Below are 17,419 nucleotides of genomic sequence, written 5' to 3' on the forward strand. Positions count from 1 at the left end.
ATGTGTAGTGAGTGCCCGATCTCGAGAGCCGGGGGTTATGCTGTGTGTTCAATGCCACAGGTTTGAACATAGGGGGGAGGTATGTGATGTAATGACCGCTGTGTCCACTAGGGGGCGCTGTGCGGATGTCCTAGGAGAAAGGATGAATGGCAGAACCATGAAAGACCGTTATGTATCCCAAGGTGGGTGGCCTTGAGATGGAGACTGATGCATGTATTGACCAGCAGTGATACTGCTGAGGTGTCGTTTCTACGTGTTAGGGAGAAGTCTCCAGGTAACTAGAGAGTTGGGCGGACCTGGTTACCTACAAACCCACCCAAGGGATGTGTCTGGAAACGCCTGTAGTAAAGATGTGTGAGTGTTTGAAGGACCTGTGATGAGGTCATAGCCATGTGACCCGGTGGGCGTGGCTGCAGACCATATAAGGCGGCCAGGGTAGGTCACATGTGGTGTATGCAGGGACCTGGTTGGTCCAGAGCGGAAGGTCCCGCTAGGAGAATTGTCTCCTGGCACACAGCAAGAGAAGTGGCTGTGTGGATTGGTTGCCAGCGTCTGGGAGTTCCCAGAGGAAGGAAAGGAACGTCTGCAGTGAGCTGTAACTGCCATGAGGTAAACCCTGAGAGGGGTCAGGAATCTGTGAGGCTGAGGAGCCTGAGTACTGGACATTGAGACCCTGTGTGACCATATTCTTAACAGAGGACAACTCTGTAATGGACGCTATGCTGATGATATGAGCTGTATGTTATTGGTCACGGTTTATGCTGCATAATAAACCGAAGGGACTGATATAGCTTTATGAAAACCTGTGCCGGACGTGATTATTCGCTGCCAAGCGAGTGTTCCCCAACCCTGAATGACAGCGCTACCTCACAACACGCATGTAAACGCTGCGTTTTTTTGCAGACATGCATAAGATGATGCGGATAAAAAAAGCTGCTTAAACATGCGTTTGCATGCGTTTTTGCATGCGTTTGGGAATGCGGATGATACGCTGTGGACTCAACCGCAAATGTGAACCTAGCCTTATAAATGTGCACCTTGGTATCTTAAAATGTGATTTGTCTTAGGTCCCCTTCACGCATCCTGATATTTCCGGTATTGGAAAAAACAGTACTGGTTTTATTCGTGTCCGTGTGTGTCATCTGTGTGCACCATCCGTGTCACACGTACTGGAATAGAAGGCAGAATAGAAATAGCAGATGTTTAGGTGTTACAGATGTGCAAAGATAGATAGATAGACAGACAGATATGGGCAGGGGCGTATTTGGTATTCATGCTGCCCTAGGCACTTTAAGTGGTCACGCCCCTACTGATCAGTCAGACTAACGGTATGTAAACACAACTTTTTTTTATGGCAGATCCTCTCTGTAACCTGCCTGAAAAAGTGCTAAATATATGCTAAAAACAATGAACTAATTTCATACACTGCAATGTAAAATGACTCCCTGTTCAGTCTCTTGATTTTTTTTAACCACATCAAGTTTCCCAAGACATGAAGCGGCTAAAAGAAGTGAGGGGTCCATTTAAAAAAATAAATAAAAACAAAAACTGATGGCTAAAGATGTCGGAAAAGACGACCAAAAAGAAGCAAAAAAAAAGTTACTTCAGGACAAAATGACAATTATGTGTCCTGAAGCATCGTCTGACTGAACAACAGATTCATAGACGTCTAAAAGAAGTTATGTGCACATGCGCTGACAGTACGCATATCCTTCACATAGTGGTTAAGACCCTCATACACATTAGACTAAATTTGCTGATGTCAGCGCTGGTAATGGTGGTCAAGTGACCGCAAGTATGCATATTCCCGGCCGCAATCCGACTAGATTGGCACGACCTTGCTCGATTTATTTTTGTGGCTAGAAGTATGCAATTCACATACTTACAGTCACATGACTGCCATTCCCAATGCTGACACCGGAGAATCCTCACAGCAAGCAGTGCATGATTGAGGATTCACAAGTCTGCAGTCACAGAGTGACTACAAATTTGTAGTTTTAGACCAGACAACACCTTTAAAACTGCAGATGATACTGGAACATTGATTATCAATCTGTCTAAACAGGCTGTCAATCACCAGATGCACCATCAAAATGTTCCTTCATTTTGTGCTATTAACCCCTTAAGGACCAGGGGTATTTCTGTTTTTGCGTTTCCATTTTTTGCTCACCATCTTCCCAAGGCCATAACTTTTATATTTTTCCATCAATATGGCCATGTAAGGGCTTGTTTTTTTGCGGCATGAGTTGTACTTTGAATAGCTTGAATAGCCCCATTGGTTTTTCCATATCATGTACTGGAAAATGGTAAAAAAATTCCAAATGCGGTGAAATTGCAAAAAACAGTGCAATTCTACAATTGCTTTTTGGATTTTTTTTTACCATGTTCACTATGCTAAAACTGACATGCCATTATGATTCTCCAGATCATTACGAGTTCACAGACACAAAACATGTCTAGGTTTTTGTTATTTAAGTGGTGAAAAAAATTACAAATTTTGTAAACAAAAAAAAAAGTTGCCATTTTCTGAGATCCATAGTGTCTCCACTTTTTGGGATCTTGGGCTAATTTTTTGCGTGCCAATCTGACGTCTTTATTGATACCATTTTGGTGTATAGTAGAGTGGTTACAAAGACACTAAACTTCAGGAAGGCAAATTTCCAATGGATGAGAGATGATCTTGGTGCAATTAAGATGTTGGTCCCCTTAAAAACAGTCTGGGTGAAATGGTGGATGAGGAAAAAGCCAATATGCTAAATGACTTATTTTCTACAGTATTTACACAAGAAAATCCCATGATGGATAACATGATCAGTGATAAAAAAAATTCTACATTAAATGTCATCTGCTTAACCCAGCAGGAAGTACGGTGGCGTCTACAAATCACTACAATTGTCAAATCGCCGGGCCCGGATGGGATACACCCCCGAGTACTGCAGGAATTAAGTACAGTCATAGATAGACCATAATTTCTAATCTTTAAAGATTCCATAATAACAGGGTCTGTACCACAGGACTGGCGTATAACAAATGTGGTGCCAATATTCAAAAAGGGGACAAAAACTGAACTTGAAAATTATAGGCCAGTGAGCTTAACCTCTACTGTGTGTAAAATCCTGGAGGGTTTTCTAAGGCTAGTTTCACACTAGCGTTACCGGGCGCAGCGAATGGCCGCTGCTAAGCTCTGCCTCTGGCCTTGCTGGTCATGCGCTGGTAAACTTTTGCTGGCGCTTGCGCCGAACTCACAAAAATGCAACACAGTGCATTTTTGTGCGCTCGGCGCAGCGCCAAAAGGGCGCAAGCACCAGCAAAAGTGTACCAGCGCACGACCAGCGTACCGAGCTCTAAATATAGGGTACGCTGATCGCATGCAGCGTCATGTGATCAGAGGAGGAGCTGACCAGAGGGGGCGCGACCGGGGGCAGAGCTTAGCCATGCGCTGCGCTGCATGGCCATGCGCTGCGCCCGGAAACGCTAGTGTGAAACTAGCCTAAGCGATGCTATACTTTAGTATCTGAAGAATAACCACATGACCCAAAATCAACATGGGTTTATGAGGGACCATTCCTGTCAAACTAATATGATAAGCTTCTATGAAGAGGAAAGTTCAGGACTGGACCAAGGAAATGCAGTGGATGTGGTGCATATGGACTTTTCAAAAGCTTTCGATACATAAAATGAGAACAATGGGGATAGGGAAAATGTCGGTTAACTGGCTCAGGAATAGGAAGCAAAGGGTGCTTATTAATGGTGCATAATTGGACTGGGTCGCGGTTAGCAGTGGGGTACCACAGGGGTCAGTATTGGACCCGCTTCTTTTTAACATATTTATTAATGACCTTGTAGAGGGCATAGAGAGTAGAATTTCAATATTTGCAGATGACACTAAACTAAGCAGGGTAATCAATAAAGAGGAGGACAATTTTGTATTACAGGAGGATTTATGTAAACTAGAAGCTTTGGCTGATAAATGACAAATGAGCTTTAATGGGGATAAATGTAAGGTCATCCACTTGGGCAGAGGAAATAAGATGTATAATTATGTGCTTAATTGTAAATCACTGGGCAAAACTGTCACTGAAAAAGACATGGGTGTACGACAAACTCACATTTAGTGGCCAGTTTCAGGCAGCTGCTGCAAAGGCAAATAAAATAATGGGATGCATTAAGAGGCATAGATGCACATGAGAATATAATTTTACCTCTATACAAGTCCACATATCTGTTGAAGTTTGTGAATGCAACAGGCCCAGCACAACTCCACATCTTTCGGAAGGGGTGCATACCATGAGGTTGGATGACAATTTGTGATCAAATTGCTACATAGTGTTGTGCCTATCCTGCACAACCACCACAGGTGAGTTTATATACATATATATATGTATCACGATTGTTTCTCTTTGTCATTTATTGCGCTTAGGTAGCGCTCTCTGGTTTTCTCTCCCCTCATCTCAGTCTCTTGAAATGTATAATATTACTGGTTTTATGTACTAGATTCCTTGATAGGGCTCTGATCCAGGGAATTAGTCTGATTGCCGTATGTGGAGTCAGGAAGGAATTTTTTTCCCCAATGTGAAGCTTACTGTTTGCCACATGGGTTTTTTTTTTGCTTTCCTCTGGATCAACATGTTAGGCTATGGGTTGAAATAGATGGACTTAAGGGGGTTTTACACCTAGCGATATCGCTATCACGTCACTGATTTTGTGACGTTATAGCGATATCGCTAGCGATATCGCTATGTGTGATACTTACCTCCGACCGGCTCCCCCGCTGTCCATCGCTGATCGCGCGAGAATGTCCGGCTCCATTTCTCGTCGTCAGCTTCCTGCTGGGGCTTCCTGCTGTAACGACGAGCGACGCGTGGAGGTGGGCGGGAGGACGCCAGGATCGCTGTGTGTGAAAGGTGAGTATCGTGCGCTGCGTCGCTGCTGCATCGCTGTGAGGTCTGCCTGTGTGACAGCTCACTAGCGATCATTTAGCGATGCACCAGCGATCCTGACCGGGTCGGATCGCTGGTCGGATCGATGGTGCATCTCTAAATGTAAAAGGGCCTTTAGTCTTCCTTCAACCTTAAAATTATACATGGACAAGGCAAAAGAACCTGGATCTGATGAAATGCTATTATAACAGCAGACCAAATGAGAGGATATATGAAGTGTATGAGAAAACTCTGGATGGATACAAGACCTGCATGTCTACTGACTGAGAAACTAGTCACCCAACATTTCAATGTCATAAAGAGAAAGCTATTATCACAACTTAAGATGGATCAAACGTGCTGCAGATCCACCCAGGATTGGACTGGCCTATCTGGTGGATTCTCCAGTGGGCCCAGGCACTGACACCTGCTGGAAATAGAGGGAGGCACACCACACAGCTGCTATGCTATTGGGTCCTCTGGTGACGCATGGGACGTACTTGGACGTTCCAACATGATAACGATCCATAACACAAGGCAATTCGACCTGTCATTGGCTACAGCAGAACAAAACACCGTTTATGCTAGACAGCCCAGTAATTTACAGGAACTGGAGGCATTTTGCCGAGAAGAGTGGGCAGCTTTACTATCTGAGAAAATAAAGAACCTCATCCACAACAGACTTCAAGCTGTCATTGATGCTAGAGGGGGCAATACACATTAGTAAAAAATGAGGTATGTAAACTTTTGATCAGGGTCACTTGGATGTTTTGGGTTGTCATTGTGATTTAAAAAGAGAAAACACAATAGTTTGACAATAAATGGCCTCACCCAACCACTAACCATGAGTGGAGATAACACCAAAACTTTATCATATTCTCTGGAAACAGGCCAAGAAAGCAAAAGTTCTGCCAGGGTATGTAAACTTTTGAGCACAAATGTGTGTAGCTACTGTGAGAATCATGTGGGAATAGTGGATGACGGCAGGTATATCTCGCCCAGATTCCTTTCCTATGTGGCCTAGTCTGGTCAGTATCGCACCTGCTTGCTAATGAATAATGGGAGGTGGATATAAAAGGATGCCAGGTGGTTGTGTGAGTGTCTCAGCCTGGGAACACAGAGAGCCTGTCTGTGTGAGAGACACACGTGAGTGGAAGCAGTGCCCACTGCAACTGTGGTTTGGCTGGACGGGAGAAGCCCGCCAGTTGGTAGTTAGGTTGTACTTTGTTTAGTTAGTGCCGGACAGGCAAGGATTTGTTTTATGTTTTATTTCTTTTATGCATTGCTTTCACCTTTAATAAACCTGACCCAGTGTCAGTTATACCCGAATCCCAGCTCTGCGCCTGAGTTTCATGCTGAACGCACGTGACCTTTGACCCCAGCAAAGGCGATTCCGTAGTGTTTTATCACATTGTGGTGGAGAATGCGGGCATCACGTTGCAAGCATGAGCATGGAGGACGTGGTGAAAGCGCTGGTACAGTCCACCGCCATCCAGCAAGAAGCTAATCGGGTGATGATGGCCCAGCTGAAGGAGTTGGTGGACATGACAGTTACCGATCGTTCGCTTCTCCAGCAGGTGGCGCAGCGCCTGGCAAGCCTACATGAGGTTACCCTGGAAGCCAAGTCGAGAGTGATTCACGTGAGTCGGTACTGGCAGAAGATGACGACCGAAGATGACGTCGAGGCATACCTGACCACGTTTGAACGGACGGCGATGCGAGAAAAATGGCCGAAGGCACGATGGGCCGGCCTGATTGCCCCGTTTCTTTCCGGTGAGGCCCAAAAGGCTTATTATGACTTAGAGCCTGAAGCTGCGCAGGACTTTGACAAACTGAAAGCCGAGATCTTGGCCCGGCTGGGAGTGACGACCGCTGTCCGTGCACAGAGAGTGCATCAATGGACTTATCAGCCGGATAAACCACCGCGGTCACAGATGTTCGACCTGATCCACGTGACGAAGAAGTGGCTACAACCCAAGGTGCTGACAGTGCCAGAGATAATCCAGAGAGTCGTCATGGACAAGTACCTGAGAGCTCTACCGCCAGCCCTGAGGAAGTGGGTAAGCCATGGAAATCCTACGACGGCAGATCAACTGGTGGATCTGGTTGAACGTTACTCCGTGGCGGAAGGACTCCGAGACGACGCTACCCCACCTCGTTCTTCATCATCTCCAAGTGGAACCGGTAAGACTGTTCCAGGGAGTAGGGGAGATGGAAAAATCCCTAAGACAGTGGGGGAGGAAAACGGGACTGCCCGCACTGCGAGGCCGAGAGTAACGAACTATGGTCTAAGCAAGGGGCCCGTTAGGTGTTTCTGCTGCCAAGAGATGGGACATATTGCTGCGAACTGTCCGGTCACTACTGAACCCATGCAGTGCGACGTCACAGACTCTAAAAACCGCATGTCTATGGTTGCACGGATAGTGAGTGTGAATGCCGGTCAAAAGGATGTGGAAAAACACTTGTGTGATTTAACTGTTGATGGCAAAAATGTGGTGGCATTGTTAGACTCGGGAAGTGTGGTGACTCTGGTGAAGGCCAGTCTGGTGTCAGCCCCGACTGGACCATCAGACAAATTTTCTGTAACGTGTGTGCATGGAGACACCTGTTCGTACCTCACCATGATCATATGCATTACAACTTCCTATGGGTCTGTGCAACATAAAGTGGGACTCGTCCCGGCGTTATTGCATGATGTTATCCTGGGCCGGGATTTTCCCCACTTCTGGCAATTGTGGGAGAATCAGTTGATGCCTTTGGGTAATAGTGTACATGATTCTTCTCCCAGGGCGCGTGTGGGTCCCGAACCCCGGGAAGAGGTCTCCCCGGAAGACTCGGGGGGAAGAGTCTGCGGGAAATGACCTGCAGTTCCCGTTTTCAGTCATGGCGGGTGATACGGAGGAGACCGGGGAAGAGGAGGAGACTGACAGCCGTCCACCTCCCCGTTTGCCGGATTTAGAAGTTCAGAAAGATGACTTCCAAAGCGAGCAAATAAAGGATCCTTCCCTTTCTCAGGCTAGGACAAATGTAAAAGTGATAAATGGGGTACCCGTAGAACCTGGCTCTAGGCTGGCATATCCTTACATGGTTCTGGAGAATGATTTACTCTATCAGATAGAGAAAAAGGGGGAAGATACGGTGCAACTATTAGTCGTGCCAAAACCCTACCGGCGGCAGGTGCTGGACCTGGCCCACGAACATGTGATGGGAGGTCACCTGGGAGTCCAGAAAACCACCAAAAGGATATTACACTGTTTTGTTTGGCCAGGCATGCATCACGATATTCGTGTATATTGTGAGTCTTGTCCTGACTGCCAAGCCTCTGCACCTAAGCCCCGGTTCTGTAGCCCTTTGGTACCCCTACCTATTATTGAAGTCCCGTTTGAGAGGATTGGGATGGATTTAGTTGGGCCCCTTCCACGGTCTGCACGTGGACACCAACATATCCTGGTCATCTTGGATTATGCCACTCGTTACCCGGAGGCCATCCCTTTGCGTAACACGGCCACCAAGACGATTGCCAAGGAACTGGTGCATGTGTTTAGTCGGGTCGGTATACCAAAACAGATACTCACCGACCAGGGGACCCCCTTTATGTCCAGGGTAATGAAGGAGCTCTGCCGATTGTTACAAATCGAATCGTTACGCACATCCGTGTATCACCCTCAAACAGACGGGTTGGTCGAACGGTTCAATAAAACTCTGAAGCAGATGCTGAGAAAGGTGATAGACAAGGATGGGAAGAACTGGGACTATTTACTTCCGTACTTGTTTTTTGCCATCAGGGAAGTACCCCAGTCTTCCACGGGATTCTCGCCTTTCGAGTTATTGTACGCCCGACGTCCTCGCGGACTGTTAGACGTTGCAAAAGAAACCTGGGAGGGTCAGGTCACACCGTTTAAAACGGTGATAGATCACGTCACACAAATGCAGGACCGTATTGCGGCTGTTATGCCTATAGTCAAAGAACACATGATGCAGGCTCAAGGAGCCCAAAAAAGAATCTATGATAGGGGCGCCAAGATCCGTACGTTTGCACCCGGATATAGGGTGTTGATCCTGGTCCCCACGGTGGACAGTAAGTTCCTGGCAAAGTGGCAGGGCCCCTTTGAGATTAAGGAAAGAGTTGGTGAAGTAAACTACAAAGTATACCAGGCAGGTAAATGGAAAGCTGAACAGATTTATCATGTAAATCTGATAAAACCCAGGAAAGATCGGTCTGCCTTGTCTGCGGAGCTGGCCCGTCCCGTCTGCTCGCATACCGTACCGGAGGTACGGGTTGCAGAGATTCTCTCGGAGCGGCAAAAGACTGAGGTCAGGCAGTTTCTACTTCACAACCAAAAGTTTTTCTCAGAAAAACCAGGGCAGACTACGCTAATGAAACATGACATTGTGACGGAACCTGGTGTCACAGTTCACGTAAAGCCCTACCGAATCCCGGAAGCGCGCCATGAAGCCGTTTCCCGAGAAGTGAAGGCAATGTTAGAGTTAGGTGTCATTGAGGAATCGCACAGTGCTTGGTCCAGCCCGATTGTGCTAATTCCTAAACCGGACGGCACCATCCGGTTCTGCAATGACTTCAGGAAACTGAATGCGGTCTCAAAATTTGATGCCTACCCTATGCCCCGGGTCGACGAGTTAATAGATCGGTTAGGAAAAGCCCGGTATATTACGACCCTAGACCTAACAAAGGGGTATTGGCAGATCCCTCTGGCGGAGGCTGCCAGAGAAAAGACGGCATTTGCTACCCCAGAAGGTCTATTTCAGTATGTGTATATGCCGTTTGGACTGCACGGAGCACCGGCGACCTTCTAGAGACTGATGGATCGAGTCCTGAGGCCACATAGGCAGTACGCTTCGGCCTATTTGGATGACATTGTCATTTACAGCTTGGACTGGGAGACTCATCTCCAGAAAGTACAAGCTGTGATTGACGACCTGTGGGAGGCAGGTCTAACCGCGAACCCCAAGAAATGTCATATTGGGCTGGAAGAAGCCCGGTATTTGGGGTATGTAATTGGGAAGGGTGTTGTTAAACCCCAGCTCGATAAGATTCAGGCGGTTCAGGACTGGCCGCAACCTGTCAACAAGAAGCAGGTGCAAGCCTTTCTGGGGATCGCCGGCTATTATCGCCGGTTCATACCCAATTTTGCAGCCATCGCTACCCCCCTGACGGATCTTACAAAAGGGAAAGACTCCGTCATGATTAAATGGAGTTTAGCGGCTGAAGAAGCCTTCCATAGCCTAAAACGGGCACTTTGCTCTCAGCCCGTACTGGTGACTCCGGACTTCCGCAGCGAGTTTGTGGTACAAACGGATGCCTCTGATACCGGTATCGGGGCCGTACTCTCACAAGTGAGGGACGGAGTGGAACACCCAGTCCTCTATCTCAGCAGGAAGCTGAATAAACACGAGTAAAGGTATGCAGTCGTAGAAAAAGAGTGCCTCGCCATTAAGTGGGCTCTAGAGGCCCTCAAATATTACCTGGTGGGCAGAAAGTTCAGGCTGATCACTGACCATGCCCCTCTCAAGTGGATGCACTTGAACAAGGAACGGAATAGCCGGGTGACCCGGTGGTTCCTTGCCCTGCAGGCCTACACTCTTACGGTGGAGCACCGCCCAGGGGTACAGATGGGAAATGCAGATGCCCTGTCCCGAGTGCACTGTTTGGCGGGTGTCATTGCTCGACCGGAGTGGTCTGAGCAGAGGGGGGGGGATATGTGAGAATCATGTGGGAATAGTGGATGAGGGCAGGTATATCTCGCCCAGATTCCTTTCCTATGTGGCCTAGTCTGGTCAGTATCGCACCTGCTTGCTAATGAATAATGGGAGGTGGATATAAAAGGATGCCAGGTGGTTGTGAGAGTGTCTCAGTCTGGGAACACGGAGAGCCTGTCTGTGTGAGAGACACACGTGAGTAGAAGCAGTGCCCACTGCAACTGTGGTTTAGCTGGACGGGAGAAGCCCGCCAGTTGGTAGTTAGGTTGTACTTTGTTTAGTTAGTGCCGGACAGGCAAGGATTTGTTTTATGTTTTATTTCTTTTATGCATTGCTTTCACCTTTAATAAACCTGACCCAGTGTCAGTTATACCCGAATCCCAGCTCTGCGCCTGAGTTTCATGCTGAACGCACGTGACCTTTGACTCCAGCAAAGGCGATCCCGGAGTGTTTTATCACACTACATAGTGGGCCCCAAGAATGATTTTCTCTGGGCCCAAGGTGCTTCAGTCCAACGCTGGATCCACTCCACATGAAAACCTGGAAGAACATGTGCAACCCCCTGAAAATCCTGACAGAGCACTGCAGCTGATCTGAAACAGAAGATATTAGATAAACTAAATAGTAAATACTATTAATACCAGATATTGACTGCCAAGGCTCAGCAAAGAAACACCACCAGACCGTATGCTAGAAGATGCCAATAGAGCACTTGCATAAATACCTACCACCACCATAACTCAAACTAATAAACTGATCTATGCTACTACCTCAGCAATCATGGAAATGCTTGGATATACAACCAGCAAGAACAACAGAAGTATGTGCTCCCCTTGGAAAAAAAAGGCTGGAGACAAAGATCAAGGTGACACGAAGGGAAGTCAGCCAACTAACAGAAATATAGAAGGGTGTAAAGATCAAGAATAAGACCAAGATAGACAAGTACAAAGTCCTGACCCCCAACTGAAGCCCTAGAGAGTATTAAAAGCTCCACAGCACTTGCTGCAAGACTAGGGAGATACACTAGAAAAGCTGAGGCCAAGAAGATAAATGCCCTGTTCTCCAGAGAACCATCCAAGGTTTACTCCCAACTAATAGCACAAAGGCAGCAACTCCATCAATAGCAGAGACTGAACAATACTGGAGGAACATATGGGAGAAGGAAAAAATACACACCACCAGTGAAATGTGGCTGCAAGATCTGAGAATGAAACAGAGCAACCACCTAGAGCAAGAACCAGTCACCATTACAGAAGCAGACCGTCAACAGCGAGTCAAGAACATGAAGAGCTGGATAGCACCTGGCCCAGACATGATCCACACCTACTGGCTAGAAAAATTAACAGCAGTACATGAACTCATGGCAAAGCAGATGAACCAACTGCTAGAAGCAGGCCATCACCCAACTTGGCTAACACAAGGAAGAACAGTGCTGATCATAAAGGATCCTCACAAAGAAATAGCTCCATTCAACTACCGCCCAATAACCTGCCTTACAACAACATGAAAACTTCTGTTGGGCATCATAGCCACCAAGCTGCAGAACCATATGAACCAGTATATGAATCCATCTCAGAAAGGCATTGGGGACCAACACCTGAGGCTCTAAGCACCAGCTTCTAGTTGATAGAGCAATTGCTCAAGATTCAGACAGACCAATCTCAGCACAGCTTGAATTGACTACAGGAAAGCCTATGACTCAATGCCACACACATCTGTGAATGCTTGGCTCTCTACAGTGTCAACAAGAAACTAAGAACCTTCCTCAAACTCAATAGAGCTATGGAGAACAACATTGGAAGTCGGCTCAAGACAACAAGCACAAGTGACCGTCAAATGCGGCATATACCAAGGTGATGCACTGCCCCTATTTCTGTTCTGCATAAGCTTGAACCACCTCAGTCAAATTAGTCTGGCTATGGATACAAGTTCAAGATTGGAAGCACCATCAGCCACCTCCTCTACAGGGATGACATCAAGCTGCATGGGAAAAACGAACGAGACATCAGTTCACTGATCCACCTGACAAGGATCTGGGTCGCCCTCCCAGGGCTGTGGGGTACTCGGTACCGGGCCTGTGGAGTTCAATGGGAGTTGTCACGGTAGCTGTGACCCGGTCCGTGGCCCTGGGCGCCCATTTTAAAAGGGGTTATTGCAGTGTGCTTATGATGGTGAAAGTTTATAAGTGATTCGTGATGCCACCTGTGGTGTTCGGCAATGGACATGGAAGCCGATGCTGCAGACAGATCCTCTGGGACAGATGGTGTGGTGCAGCAATGATGTTATAGCCCTCCACAGGCAGGGGTGTAGTCCCAGGGCAGTGTAGGTGAAGTGCAGTGTCAGGCGCAAGGGATGTAGCAGTGCTGGGCGGGTTGGCGCAGGAATAAGTGGAAGACACCAGGGCATGTAGTTCCAAAGCTTTACTCACAGTCTGTTGCAGGTACGGGTGCCCGCATCCGTGCCGTGTCCTCTGGGTCAGGAGCTCAGCCAACTTCCAGGCAAGATGAAGTACTCCTTTCCAACACTCCGCCACCATATGTGCCTTTTCTGAACGTCTCCTCTTATAGCGCCTTTGAATGAAGTACTCCTAGTACTGAGTTACACTGGAGTTCCTCCTGTCAGATGTTCCTATGAACTCTACTTGTACGGCAGACAGCTGTAGCCTGCTTCGGGGACTCCTTACTACTAAGTCCCGGCTCTCTCGTATGTTGCTGTTGTGCCCCCAAGTCTTGTGTGGAAATAAAGTGGTCACTACTTCAATTCCTCTGGTGTCTGCTGCAGGACCATTAGTATCCATACAACCTCGGGGACCGGGCCCCGGCCTTGCGCTTAGAACTTGAGAAGGGTTCTCCTCTAACCCTAGTCTTTGTTCTCTTATTCTCCTCACGTTCCGTGCTAATCCTTCTTCCCAATGGAGAATCAAGCTTCCTTTGTCTCTTTCCTGTGCCAGCAGACCCAGATCACTGTGGCCTGCTGCAGCACTTCCTTCCTCCATCCCTCTCCCGGGGATCTTCTCTGTCTCACACTCTGTCCTTCTACATCTTCACTCACTGACTGAATGAATGACTGACTGACAGAATCCTCAACTCTTCCCGCTCTTTTATGTAAACTAAACTCCACCCATCTCCCAGCACGTTTCGTGTTCCAAGCAGGGAGCCACCAAGGGGTGCTATGCTACACTCCAAGCAGGGAGCCGCCGAAGGTGTTTTGCTACACTACTTTGTGGTGTGGGGTGCAGGTGTTGGAGTGTGGTCAGGTATCTCCACTTTACCTGGATGGTGGGGTACCACACCTCAGGAGGAGGTGCAGTACCTCTGTGGTGACTGAACCCTCAGGGGCGCCACATACCCCCCCGTTAAACACAGCACATCCGCGGGCTGCAAGAAAACAGAAGTTCACAAATACAGGAACATGCAAAATTTTGTAATGCAAAACAAACAGTTCCTATCTAATCTTCACAATATGAGAGGCACGGTCTCTTGAACGTTGCAAACAATTTTTACTATTCATCTTTAAAGTTATACTACCTAATTTAAAGTGCTATTTCAAGCATTATCACTTCTTCTTACACATTCTCTACTTTCTTTTGTTAACCTTAAGTGACAACCGTGGATGCGTGGTTCGTCACCTGCATTTTTCCAAATCTTCATCTTTATTCCAAATCTCTTTATTAAAACATTCCTATCTGTCATTGATACTAACTAGAATCTATATAAAAGCTATTCTCTATTAATACTGTCATAAGGCACATTATAAAATACTTCACATCACAACTTCAATAATTCTTGTAAGTGCTGGACACCACTCCCAGCCGGGATCTCTTGCAGTGTCCTTTAGGTGGGAGCCATGCTCCACAATGAGGTAGTCCTTATTTATAAAAGAGATATTTAAAACCAAGAGAGGGCTCCTAAAGAGGTGCTACTATATACCTTAAAGTTCTGGATCATTCAGTGTCCATGATCTCCACAGTTCAGACTTCCATAATAAATGCTGCCAACGCAACTAGGCAAACTGAAGAAAACTGGAACATAATTGTAAACAATAGGGCACAACGGTGCAAATACCCTCCTGGGTAACAAAGTTGGTTGTTCATATTCTCCTTAATGTTGGTGGGCCCCTCCTGGGGTACTGGAAACTGGTTGCTTGAGCTGCTGCTTCCAGGGGAGATTCTCTGGGTGTCTTCCTCCTGGTGGATTGATGCTTTGCTGGTATTCAGCTAACATGGCTGCTGCCTGACGTACAGCAGGGGTTGTGACTTGTACCAAGGGATGCTGGATTGGTACCGACGTAGCCTGAGCCACTGGTGTGGGCACAAACAGTCTTGGTAACTACTGTGGGAGGTTTTTCTGCCGGGGAACACAGGCTTTCTCCCTCCGATAGGTTGTCAATAAGTCCTCCGGTATGCGGCGTATGTTTAGGGCGTACCAGCCGCATAGCCCCTCATGCCGGGTAAAGGTGACTTATTCCCCTGGCTGTAGGTCACGTGCTGGGTGTCCCCTCCGGAGGTGAGACTCAACAGCCCTCCGGCTGAAAAATAGGTCAGAGATCCTCTGGGGGTCTGCTATGAACCCAAACCCCCGCTCATGGTTTACGTTGAGGACCTGTCCCCATCCGGCTGAATCCCGGGGACCAATGTGACCGGCCCGGATCTTCTCTTTCCGGTCCAGATCTGGACCTAGCACAGCCAGCCTCCTCTGTTCCCTCTCCCTCTGCTCCGCTGCCAGCTGGCGGATAGTCTCCTGGCATCGGGCTCTCGTCTCCTCCTCCTCTTCCCGGGACCGGCCCCTGCCCACCGTGGACCGCGGCACCACTGTCAGGGGTTCAGATGTCTCCCCCTGAACTAGTATCCCGGTCCCAGACCAAGTCCAGCACCACCTGTCTGGCCGCTGTAGCCGGTGGGCACCCCGTGGCTTCCCTAACTTCATGGCCGACGGGCATACCTGGTGCCTCCTGGCGGTGTTGCGGCTCTGGTGCAGGCCTGAGATGGTGAGCAGCTGCAGTGGTATCCACAGGAGTAGCCGGTCCGGATGCCGGTGGTGGTGGAGCAGATGGCGGCTCCGGGTCCGCGGGGATCTCTGGTGGGACCTGCGCAGCCGCGCTAGGTCCAGGTTGGGGCTCAGCTTCCTCCGCTTCAGGCCACAGGCCCTCAGATAACTCCTCTGAACGGGCCTCACACAGCGGCGGTGACAGCAGGGCGGCGGTGATGGATGCTGCCGGTGGTATTGCAGCGGTCGCAGGCTCCACAGGGTTTGCCTGGGGGAGATCCGGTGCAGCAAAGGCGGGTACCGGTGACTGGGGTACCGCGGGTGTAGGCCCCTCCAGGGCGGGCTGCCATTTCTTCCTCCAGAGCGCCTCCTGCTTCAGCCGCAGTTCATGAGTCAGCCGGGCAATCTCCTCCTCCAGCTGTTGACAGTCTAGATGGGAAGCCAGATCGGAGCCTTCAGCCATTGCGCCTGGGAGATTCAACTTAACCTCCCTTCGCTCTTCAGGCCTCCTCTCTCCTTCCATCATAGCATTCTCTCCTTTTTCTTCCTGTCTGGCCTCTTTTCCCGCCACTGGCTCCCGCTCCTCCTTCTGGGGGCGGTGTCTTTTTCCTACTCCATGCCAGTATACGAACCCCTCAGGGGTGGGCCATGTTGCTGTCGCATAGAAGTTTAGACAGGGGAGGCCCAGGACAGTTTGCAATCTTTTCTTAGGACCACCCATGTTGTCACGCCCTTCTTCTTGGCGCTGGCGGCCATTTTTAGCATTCATTTTACAGTCTATCAAATTGTGTCTTTTGCACATTTCCACAAACTTTTAAGTCCAATAAATCGTAGGCACACAGAACCCGGTGGCACTTGGCTTCGTCATCCTGTTCGTAACGCCAAGTAGTGGGTCGTCCTCCCAGGGCTGTGGGGTTCTTGGTACCGGGCCCGTGGAATTCAATGGGAGTTGTCACGATAGCTGTGACCCGGTCCGTGGCCCTGGGCGCCCATTGTAAAAGGGGTTGTTGCAGTGTGCTTATGATGGTGAAAGTTTATACGTGATTTGTGACACCACCTGTGGTGTTCGGCAATGGAGATGTAAGCCGACGCTGCAGACAGATCCTCTGGGACAGATGGTGTGGTGCAGCAATGATGCTGTAGCCCTCCACAGGCAGGGCTGTAGTCCCAGGGCAGTGTAGGTGAAGTGACACTTAGATGGTGCAGTGTCAGGCGCAAGGGATGTAGCAGTGCTGGGCGGGTTGGCGCAGGAATAAGTGAAGGACACCAGGGCATGTAGTTCCAAAGCTTTACTCACAGTCTGTTGCAGGTACGGGTGCCCGCATCCGTGCCGTGTCCTCTGGGTCAGGAGCTCAGCCAACTTCCAGGCAAGATGAAGTACTCCTTTCCAACACTCCGCCAACATATGTGCCTTTTCTGAACGTCTCGTCTTATAGCGCCTTAGAATGAAGTACTCCTAGTACTGAGTTACACTGGAGTTCCTCCTGTCAGATGTTCCTATGAACTCTACTTGTACGGCAGACAGCTGTAGCCTGTTTCGGGGACTCCTTACTACTAAGTCCCGGCTCTCTCGCATGTTGCTGTTGTGCCCCCAAGTCTTGTGTGGGAATAAAGTGGTCACTACTTCTATTCCTCTGGTGTCTGCTGCAGGACCATTAGTATCCGTACAACCTCGGGGACCAGGCCCCGGCCTTGCGCTTAGAACTTGAGAAGGGTTCTCCTCTAACTCTAGTCCTTGTTCTCTTATTCTCCTCACGTTACGTGCTAATCCTTCTTCCCAATGGAGAATCAAGCTTC

At 48.6% G+C, this 17,419-nt stretch overlaps 1 protein-coding gene across 1 annotated transcript in view; it reads left to right on the forward strand.

Annotated features, from left to right (window-relative positions):
• Nucleotides 1-474: 474 nt before the first annotated feature.
• Nucleotides 475-17,419, forward strand: part of LOC141069671 (protein kinase C delta type-like) — a 32,755-nt gene continuing 15,810 nt past the window's right edge. Inside the window, exon 1 of the mRNA XM_073559449.1 lies at nt 475-609. The gene's annotated coding sequence lies outside the window, so the exon portion shown is untranslated. The remainder of the gene's footprint in view (nt 610-17,419) is intronic.

The sequence above is a fragment of the Dendrobates tinctorius genome, unplaced genomic scaffold, assembly GCF_039654945.1.
Source record: "Dendrobates tinctorius isolate UK_male_01 unplaced genomic scaffold, ASM3965494v1 ptg000270l, whole genome shotgun sequence".
NCBI lineage: Eukaryota > Metazoa > Chordata > Amphibia > Anura > Dendrobatidae > Dendrobates > Dendrobates tinctorius.